Raw genomic sequence first — 9,489 nt, 5'->3', positions numbered from 1 at the left:
TTGTTATTGGTTGATTTCATGATAGCAGCCATTCTTTCTGGAGTGAAGTGGAATCTCAGCATTGTTTTCATTTGCATCTCTTGAATGACCAGTGATGTTGAACATTTTTTCATGTATTTATTTGCTATTTCTACTTCTTTGCCTGAGAAATGTCTGTTCATTTCCGATGCCCATTTTTGGATTGGGTCTTTAAATTTGGGAGGTCTGATCTTTTTAAGTTCTTTTTTTTTTTTTTTTTTTTTTTTTTTAATTTTTATGTGGTGTTAACTCCACAAGAAAACAAAAAATCAGTTATTCTGGTGTAAGTGAAATCAGAACAATACATCCACGGGAAAAAATCTCAGGCCAGGAATGGAAACTGATACTTCAGTGCTAAGGATATGCAATGCGCTTCATACCACAGTGCGTTTCAGCGTTTGACAACTTTTTAAAAAATGCATTTTGTAATCAGTCACTCACAAAAACTAAAAACCACACTTTCAACTGTTGCCAAAAGTCACTGAGCTTTAGCCATTTAATTATGAAAACAAATCAATACAGAATTCGTCATCCCTTGGCCCGTCCCCACTCCGCCCCTCCCCGTGGAAGGCGCTCTCCAAGCCCCGCTGCAGGACGCGGGCACCCTGCCCACGGAAGCCTTCCCAGTGAGGCCAGGTGCGTCTCATACCTGTTGATTTGGTCTCTGCTACGTGGGCAACGACTTCTAGGGTAACTGTCGTTGCAGTGATTTTAGGAATTCACAACTTCCACTCCGCTTTTGCCTTTGCTATTAAATTAATAGTTCAGTGCAGATGCTAATCGGTTTTTAGGAAGCTCCAGAAGAAAGAAAAATACATAACAACTTATCTGATGTCTGTAAATAAATAACAGCAACATAAAACCTTACCCATGCGCGTGCGCACACACACGCACACACACGTGCACACACACACCACTGTAAAGTGTCAAAGATGTGCTGCGTAAAAATGAAACCTAGCAGGTGGGGGATGGAGGCCGGCGGGTGTGCTGGGTTGCTCAGGGAGAGAAGGCTGGCACAGAACCTTGGGGACCCACAGCCTCTGTGGTGTTTCCTGTGCTATCAGTTAAGAAAAAGGCGACAAACCCAAATGCTCCAAACTTTACAGGCAGTTCAGCTCCCAGGCAGTCAATCGGGCTCACTGCCTGCCCAAGTTAGTGGTGAGGCTGTCTAGACCACGCCAGGCTTCCCGCATTCCTGAGGTTACACACACTCAACCGACTGCTAGGATTAGATGTTTTCTACAAGGATAAGTTGGTTAAAAAAGAAACAACTTAACATGTTCAGGTTTTGCTGATATGGCCCCTCCCAGCTTGACCCTGCCACACAGTGTCAGTGTCAGGAGAGCTCCAGGAGGTATCAGCAGGTACGGATGCAAAAGACAAACTGACTCCCTGGGTGACTAAGTCACATGTGGTGCTGACAGGACAGCAATCACAGGGCCACGTGGAGAAGGGCTCTACCACCCACCACGGCACACAGAACTCGCCCAGGATATCCTCTCAGACAAGATGAGAGCAGCCACACTACACCTCACCATGAGAGCAGTCAGCTGCAGCAGCCGAAGGTTTCTGTGGGTGACAGGGGCCTTTATTGCATGTCCAATGCTCTTGATTTCAAGTTTTGGGGGCTCTGATTCAACAGTCGCCAGAAAAACCACAATCCACAACCAAGGTCCTCCCCCATGTTCCAGACTCTCTGGAGCCCTGACTGCATTTCGATGTGGATGCACTGCAGCACCCACTCAGGCAAGTGTCCCACCCCACGCCCCAAATCCTTGGCACCTCCAGTTAGCAAGAAAGACACACACCGGAGTATCTCACGATACTTAAGGGGGAAATCCCAGGGTAGAAAACACAGTATTCTGAAAGTCTCTAGACGCACGCACACCCTTGCACTCCTATGTCCATGTTCATGAGATTCTTCTGAACGAAGATGGGGACAAGTCACCCATGCTTCCCTCCCTCCCCGGAAAGGACCGATCCACTGCAGGGTGAGAATGATCTCCCAGTGCTTAGAGAACACAGCTAAATGTTCCAAAGCTAAAGTCTCTAAACAGCAGAAGTAGTGCTGGCACCATAGTGCTGACGACAGGTGACAGAGATGTCACCGAGTGAGAAGGAGAGGCCTGTGGCTGCGAGGCAAGAGCAGTGACACCTCTAGGATGAGCACATGCACACCATTCTGGACCGGACAGCACATCTAGTCTATTCAATAGCAAGAATGAACAGCTGGGAAAGAGATCTCCACAGGACAGTGGTCCTCAATGCTAAGATAAGCAAGAAGAAAGAATCACGGATTGGAATCAGTTACTCCAAGAGGAAACCTATGTTGTTGCTTTAGATGAATAGGTCTCAAAGGGGTGGTTTCCCGTCACACAGCACTGAGAAAGCACTCACACTAGGTGTGAGGTCAGAGGTGAGTCCTGGAGAAGAGCTCCTCCTCTTGAGGGTCCACCCACTCGCCACCACCGTCGGAGCCTGAGTCTCTGGGGTCAGGGCTGGCGCTGGAGCACATCTTCCTACAGAGGCCATTTGCTTGGGCCCCAGGACCACCCTCTCCGGTGCACCGTGCTTCAGAGACAGAAGAAGCCCTATTAAAATCTAACAGATGCTCTTCATTACCGGGTATTTCTTTAACATCTGGATATTCTTCTATACCATTCTCTCCCTTGGCATTTGTATAACATCCTTCACATTCTGATGCAGGAAAAAGGGGAGAGTACAAGGTTTTTTCCCACTAGGTCTGCTTTTCTTGACTTCTACGCATTTCTTGCACATTAGTGTTCAATCCAGGAAAGTGGACAGCACTGCCTGTAACTTCATGTGCTTCCTGTCGGCTCCCTGAGGGCGCGGGCAACTTCACAAAAGTGGGGCTGTTCATTCCAAGCACCCAGGACAGCACCTGGTACAGCAGATGCTCAGCGCATGCATCCAATGAGGTAGTGGTTTGGTGCAGACTCTTGCTTCTTTCCTCTTTTTCTTTCTTCCCAATCTCTTCCAGCTGTCCCGAAGAAACTGAATTATCTTCATAAGCAGGGAACTGACAACCTGCTTTGCAACTGCAAAAATTATTAATTTCTTCCTCACATTGTGCCATTATTTTACAATTTGCTTCTGAGCTTTCTATATCTATTTCCAGAGATTCACTCATGCTACATTCCAGACACTGATTTTGCTTTCCAACCGGCAAAAGCCCAGTCGACTCCTCCTGGGAATCTAGTGATGTCTGAGCACTCTTTTCCATTCCAGACTTTATTAATCTGGGAAGGAATTTCCCAGACTCAAGGTCTGATTTTCCATAGTAATGGCCTTCTTTCTCTGCGTCTTCTTCCAGAGGTTTGAGATCTGCCTGTGGATCTTCAAATACATCAGCTTGAGGTGGAATAGAAACACTGGCTTCGTCTTTCTCAGACTCAAACTCTGACTCGCTCCCTCCTCCTGGGGACAGTTCTGATGCAGAGATTGGGCCGAAGTGAGTCCTGGGAGAGACCTGGATGGCTCTGTACTGTGTCCTGTTGACGCCACATATCTGAGGGTGAAATACTTCACTGTCTGAATCAGAGCAGAGGATTGATTTGGGTTTAAAAGTGGGTTGAAAGATGCAATCCCTTCAGGTTCAAATGAACATTCTACATGAAGAACTTGTGAAAATGGATTACTTAGGTCAAAGGAAGAGAATGAATATTCAAGTCCAGGATCTTCAACCTGAAAGTTACCACAAGCTCCTAGTAAGTCTTCATGGAAGATAAAAGAAAATCCCTTATTTAACCCATTTTCCCCGCTCTTCGGCTGATCATTCTGTTCAAATGACATGAAGGGTTTCCACAACTGCCTGTGACCAGGAGCAAAGCTGTTTCCTGGGGTCATAAAGATGTCTGTTCTGGCTATGGTCACGATGTCAGAAGCTGCACACTGCAGCAAGCTTCCTTTTGTGTGGCCTGGTGACACAACTGCCCATTCCGCATCACTACTGAAAGTTTTGAGTTCTCCATAGACTCCCCCAAGAATGAAAGCATTCTCTTTATCTTGGGCCACAGCCCAAGGTTTAGAGGGTGTGGTGTAATCACCACCACCCACCTTGGAGAGCTCGCAGGACACAAAGGCTCTCTTCTCCAGGTTTTCTTTCTGTCCCTCCCAGAGGTGATATTCAGACCTCTGCACTGCCCTGCTGGGCTCCTGAAGGGTCTCCATTTTAGCTTCAGCATCTAAACAGCAGCAGTAGTTATTTACATCTATTGAAAACAACTCATCGTCAATTCTTTCTATTTCTACTGTAGCCACAGAATTTCTATCTGCCATCTTTGTCCAAATGTCTTTAATAACCCCTGAGCTGTAGCCATCTCCATATGGACTGCTTTCACTACATACTTGTGCAGTTTCAAAGTTTTTGTTTTCTGTTTTTTGTTCTAGCTGAATACCACAGACAGACTCTAGTTTGGATCTTTTTTTGAAAACTAAAGTTGGAATTTCTCCTAAAGTTTTACTGTTTTGCTGGCAAGTTTCATCTTGCAAAAAATCTAGAAGTTCTCCATCTACATAATTTGATGAGAATCTAGGAACTACATAATTAATATCATCTGCATTAAACTGTGTGGATTCTTCAAACTGAATGTTCAATGTCTCATTGTCAGAATGTGTTTCTTCTGAATGGGACCATGGACTACAAGTTTTCGTTGAAAGATTAGAACAGTGTTCATTTTCTTCAAAGGCACTATTTTTGGTCCATGTTAGCAATCTAGATTGTGTTTTCCCAAGCATATTAGCACTAGAATCTGTATTTTCATTTCCCAAGTTGAGCATTTCAAAAGAAAATGGTAAAACAGAATTACTTCATTGCACTTCAAACACTGAAAAACAAGAGTTTATACCAGATCCTTCATTAATATCTGAGAAGAGCTCTTGATTGCCAGCAAGTAAGTGTGAATTGAGCATTGTGCTGTCCAAGATCGGAGAGAGTCTAACTGGAGAGTCTCCTCCAAAGCTCTCCCCATCGGGATCACCAGAGCTTGACGAACAGCACTCCCAAAACTGAGCCAGATTGCCAAGGTCTTGCAAGAACAAGCCCTCAGCACCCACAGAGCTGGTACAATCTGTCCATATTGCATGTTTCCCTTGCAACTCCATACCGTCTAACACTATGCAACATTCTGCCTCAAAATTTGTATTCTCTTCGCTTTTTTGTCGAATCATATTCAAGATCCAACTTTCTCCTTGCATTGTTTCTGAGGCACCAGGATCCAACATGGATTGATCAATATCCACTTCATAGAAGTGTGTTAATTCTGACAGATGAATATCTTCCAGGTATTTGTTGTCCTCTGGCAGAGAACCTAATGAGGTCCCAGTGAGGTCAACATCCTCATTTATAACTGCAGGCATTTCTACAAAATGGCCATCAATGAAAGCGCCTGCTGCGAGGTATGTCTTGTGAGTGTTACTGCTGCTGATACAAAGGCCACGCACAGATTCAGACAAGTCTCCCACTGCATCCGGTGTCAGAGCACTTGATTCCTGTCTGTTTCAGTATGTGGTCTCTAGTTTACTCTTCCTGCTCAAAGGAACAAAATACTCAGCAATCGGTTCGGTGTACCACAACGGCTCCTCTTTATATTCTTTGTCGTTTCTGCTCTCTGTGTACAGCTCTTTCCCTCCAGTGCTCCCAGGATCTCTTCTCCCTGCCTCCTTCACTGGTCGCCTACCCCGCTTGCACAGCTGCCTGATGGACCCGCCGCTGCTGCTGCTTCTGTTGCCGCCCACATGCACTCTTCTCTCTGCCTTCTCCCCGTGTTTCAGGGACAGCCTGCTTTGCCCATTCCGCCCTTTCTTGTTTTGAATGTCCCGCACCTTATGTCTTACTTTAACGTACTTCATGGATGCTTTGATTTCTCCCTGATTACCACTTGAACTCGAGCCTCCTTCACTAGAGCCGGAAGACCAGGAGGGAGGGCGCATCTTCCCTTCCAGTTTGTGTCTGATCTGCTTTTTGTACAAGGCAGATTTTTCTTCCACAGTGCCGTTGCTCAGTTTGTTCTCCTTCTTATGTCTGCTTCTGCTCTGGGCTTTCTCGTGCACAGTGGTGGGCCCTTCGGGGCTTCTTTCCTTGATGACTTCACTTTCACTGTTGCAGTCCTTGGGAGAGGACTTGTCTGTGCTCACTGGGGTGGCTGTGGATGATGAAGAGGAGCTGGAGTAAGAACAGGCCTTGGACTTGTTCCACACAGTCATGGTTTCTTGCAGGCAAACTGGTTTCTCAGAAAGTGGTGGAAATGCTTCATAGTACATCTCCACTTGATCTTTCTCTGTGGGGGATAATTCTACCTCCGGAGATGGAGACTCCTCCAACTTTTTGTGAATTTTCTCTTCTTGCTCACTCTGCAGGTCTTTCAGTCTGCAGCAGAGCTCCTCCACCTAGGTCTCGATGCCAGAGCTTTCATCAGAAGCAGATCGGAGACACTGGACAGCAGCTTGCTTTTTCATTTCCTCTACAGTCAGATTTGAACACTTCTTCTTACTCTTTCCCCATTTCTTATAAGCTCCCTTCTCCCAGCCCAGGAAGATGTAATTCTCCTGTTCCTGCAGGTCGTAGTCATAGCTGTCATGCAGCAGAAGGCTGAGGACATAGCGCGTATAAATCATGGCATCGATGCCACATTTCTCCAGCTCTTGCCCCAGCCAGGTCTGCACTGGGCCCAAAGCATGAAGCAGAGACATGTCAGAAGCAGATGCGGGCCCTGGACAAGATGCGAGGAGCTCTCAGATGGCGAAGCATTCACAGCGTCGGCACGGATGGGTGCATGAAGTTAGGTTGCTGACATCCTTGGCAGGCAGAGCATTTCCCACAGCTGAGGCCCCGGTGGTGTCTGGTGGGGGGGTCTTCACTCCAGCAGGAGGCAAAGGTGCTGCACAAGGAGGAGGAGCATTTACTGTGCTGCACTCAGCTGTCTAGAATAGAACATGCCTCTTCAGGCATGACCAATGTATCAGCACCCTGACAACAACGCATATGCAGATGGAATCTTCTACTTTCATTTCACATTGAGGCCAACTGCAAGGCTCCGGCAGAACCTGTAATCCCAGCACTTGGGAGGCTGAGGCAGGAGAACTGTCATGAGTTGGAGGGCAGCCTAGTCTACACAGTGAGTTCAAGACCAGCCTGAGCTATAGAGCAAGACCTTGTCTCAAAAAAAGCAAACCCTGCCCAGGCTGCCGGGCAGCGTGGGCGGGCGCTTCAGCTTGCCCTCGGGCCTGCGGGCGGCTGCCGAGCGCCCGGCGGCCCTGGCCTGGCCTGATATAAAGCGGCTGTGGCCCTGGCGCCACTCGGCCGAGGGCAGGAGGCGGTGCTCCGAGGCTGCTCCTCTCTGTTACCCGGCAACGGGCCTCAGGGCCCAGCCAACCAGCCCACGTTCCCTCTTTTTAAGTTCTTTATAGATTCGAGATAGTAGACCTTTGTCTGAGGAAGAGCAGGTGAAGATTTTTTCCCACATTGTGGGTTGTCTCTTCACACTGCTGGTGGTTTCTCTTGCTGTGCAGAAGCTTTTTAATAAGAAGAGATCCCACTTGTTGATTGTTTCTGCTAGTTCACGGGCAACTGAGGTTTTGTTCATAAAATCTTGAACTAGGACTGGAAGTCCCATTTGACCCTGCTATTCCACTGCTGGGGATCTTCCCCAAAGAATTAAAAGAATCATACCACAGTGCTATGTGTGCCCATCTTCATAGCAGCACAGTTTTTAATAGCTAAAACTTGGAAACAGGCCAACTGCACATCAACTGGAGACTAGATAAAGAAAATGTGGGTTTTTAATAAAATGGAGTACTACTCAGCCATAAAAAATGAGAAATTAGAGACATTTATAGCTAAGTGGATGCACATTGAGGCGATACTCTTAAGTGAAATAAATAGGACACACATGAATAAATTCTGAATAGTTTCTCTGGTGTGAGAAACTGAAAGTGTAAATAAGGACTAAATGTATAACAGGTAATGTGAAATAGGAAGAAAAGGAGCAAAGGGGAAGGAAGTGGGAGGGCTAGAGGAAAGGATAGAAGGGAATGAGATTAATATGAGAAAATGGAAAAATAGGAACAAAATCTTTGTAAATAGTCAGGAATGGAGGGGTTGAAGGGAGGGCTGGGCAAAGGTGAAAAATAAGAACCAAGAGAGACTATGTAAAGGTGCAAATTTCCAATGATGAATGTCACTATACTGTATACCTAAAATGTACCAATGAGTAGAATGAGTAATTGAAAATGTAAAATAGGAAGAAAAGGTGCAAAGGGGTAGGGGTAGTGGGAGGGGCAGGGGAAAGGAAAGAAGGGAAAGGAAAAATGATGAGAAATGGAAAAAATGGAAATAAAGTCTTTGTAAATATGGAAGGGTGGAGGGGGTGAAGGGAGGGCTAGGAATGGGGAAAAATAAGAACCAAGATGCATTATATAAAGGTACAATTCCCAATGAGAAATGTAATTGTGTTGTATACCTACAATGTACCAATAAAAGAATTTAATAAAAAAAAAAGAAGAAATAGAAGAGAGTGCACATGACATTAAAAAAGCTATTCACAGAAGTAATGGCAGAAAATTTCCCAAGCAGGGAAAAGAACTTGACATACAGATAAGTGAAGCATATAGGACTCCAGCTAGCCTTGATCAAAAAAATCTACACATAGACATATAATAGTTAAGATTCCAGAAACTCAACAGAAGAACAAAGTTCTATAATCAGTTAGAGAAAAGAAACAAATCACATACAAAGGAAAGCCCATCAGAATCATAGCAGACTTCTCAACACAAACCATTAAGGCAAGAAGAGCTTGGAGTGATGTATTCCAAGTGCTAAAGGAAAACAGCATCCAACCCAGATGGATGTACCCTGCAAAACTGTCTTTCAAAATTGATGGAGAAATGAGATACATGACAAAGAGCATCTTAGGAACTTCATGAATACTAAACCAGCACTCAAAAAAAATTTAGACAATATCCTAGGAACAGAAAATGAGGATCACAACCCCAGGAAGCCAAGCAGAATGAACCCATCTGGCATGACAAGAAATTAAATGTAAAGGGAGAGAACACAACAAAAAGAAAAAGTGATGACAAAGATAAGTCAATACGTTTCAGTTATAACCATCAATGTTAATGGTCTCAATTCGCTAATCAAAGGAAATAGACTGGCAGAATGGGTCAAGAAGCAAAATCCAACAATATGCTGCATACAAGACACATACTTCATTCAAAGTGAAACTCATAGGCTGAAAGTTAAAGGGTGGAAAACAATACTCCATGCAATGGGAACCCGAAAAAAAAGCAAGAGTAGCTATCCTCTTGGCAGATCAAGTAGATTTCAAACCAACACTGATTAAGAGAGATGAAGAAGGACACTCCATCCTTGTAAAGGGAGGAACCCAAGAGGAAGAGATGACAATCCTAAATATCTATGCACCAAACACTAGTGCACCCAACTATATAAAA

The 9,489-nt window shown here is 45.2% G+C and overlaps 1 pseudogene; it reads right to left on the bottom strand.

The window, feature by feature from the left end:
- Positions 1–2,305: 2,305 nt before the first annotated feature.
- On the bottom strand, positions 2,306–7,244 carry LOC101698470 (uncharacterized protein KIAA0232 pseudogene; annotated as a pseudogene).
- Between the last annotated feature and the right edge of the window lie 2,245 nt (positions 7,245–9,489).

The sequence above is a fragment of the Heterocephalus glaber genome, unplaced genomic scaffold (genome assembly GCF_053883595.1).
Source record: "Heterocephalus glaber isolate CG9 unplaced genomic scaffold, H.glaber_assembly_v1.0 deba00001454, whole genome shotgun sequence".
NCBI lineage: Eukaryota > Metazoa > Chordata > Mammalia > Rodentia > Bathyergidae > Heterocephalus > Heterocephalus glaber.
Note: the sequence above shows the minus strand (reverse complement) of the source record. Positions and strands in the feature narration are given on the sequence as shown.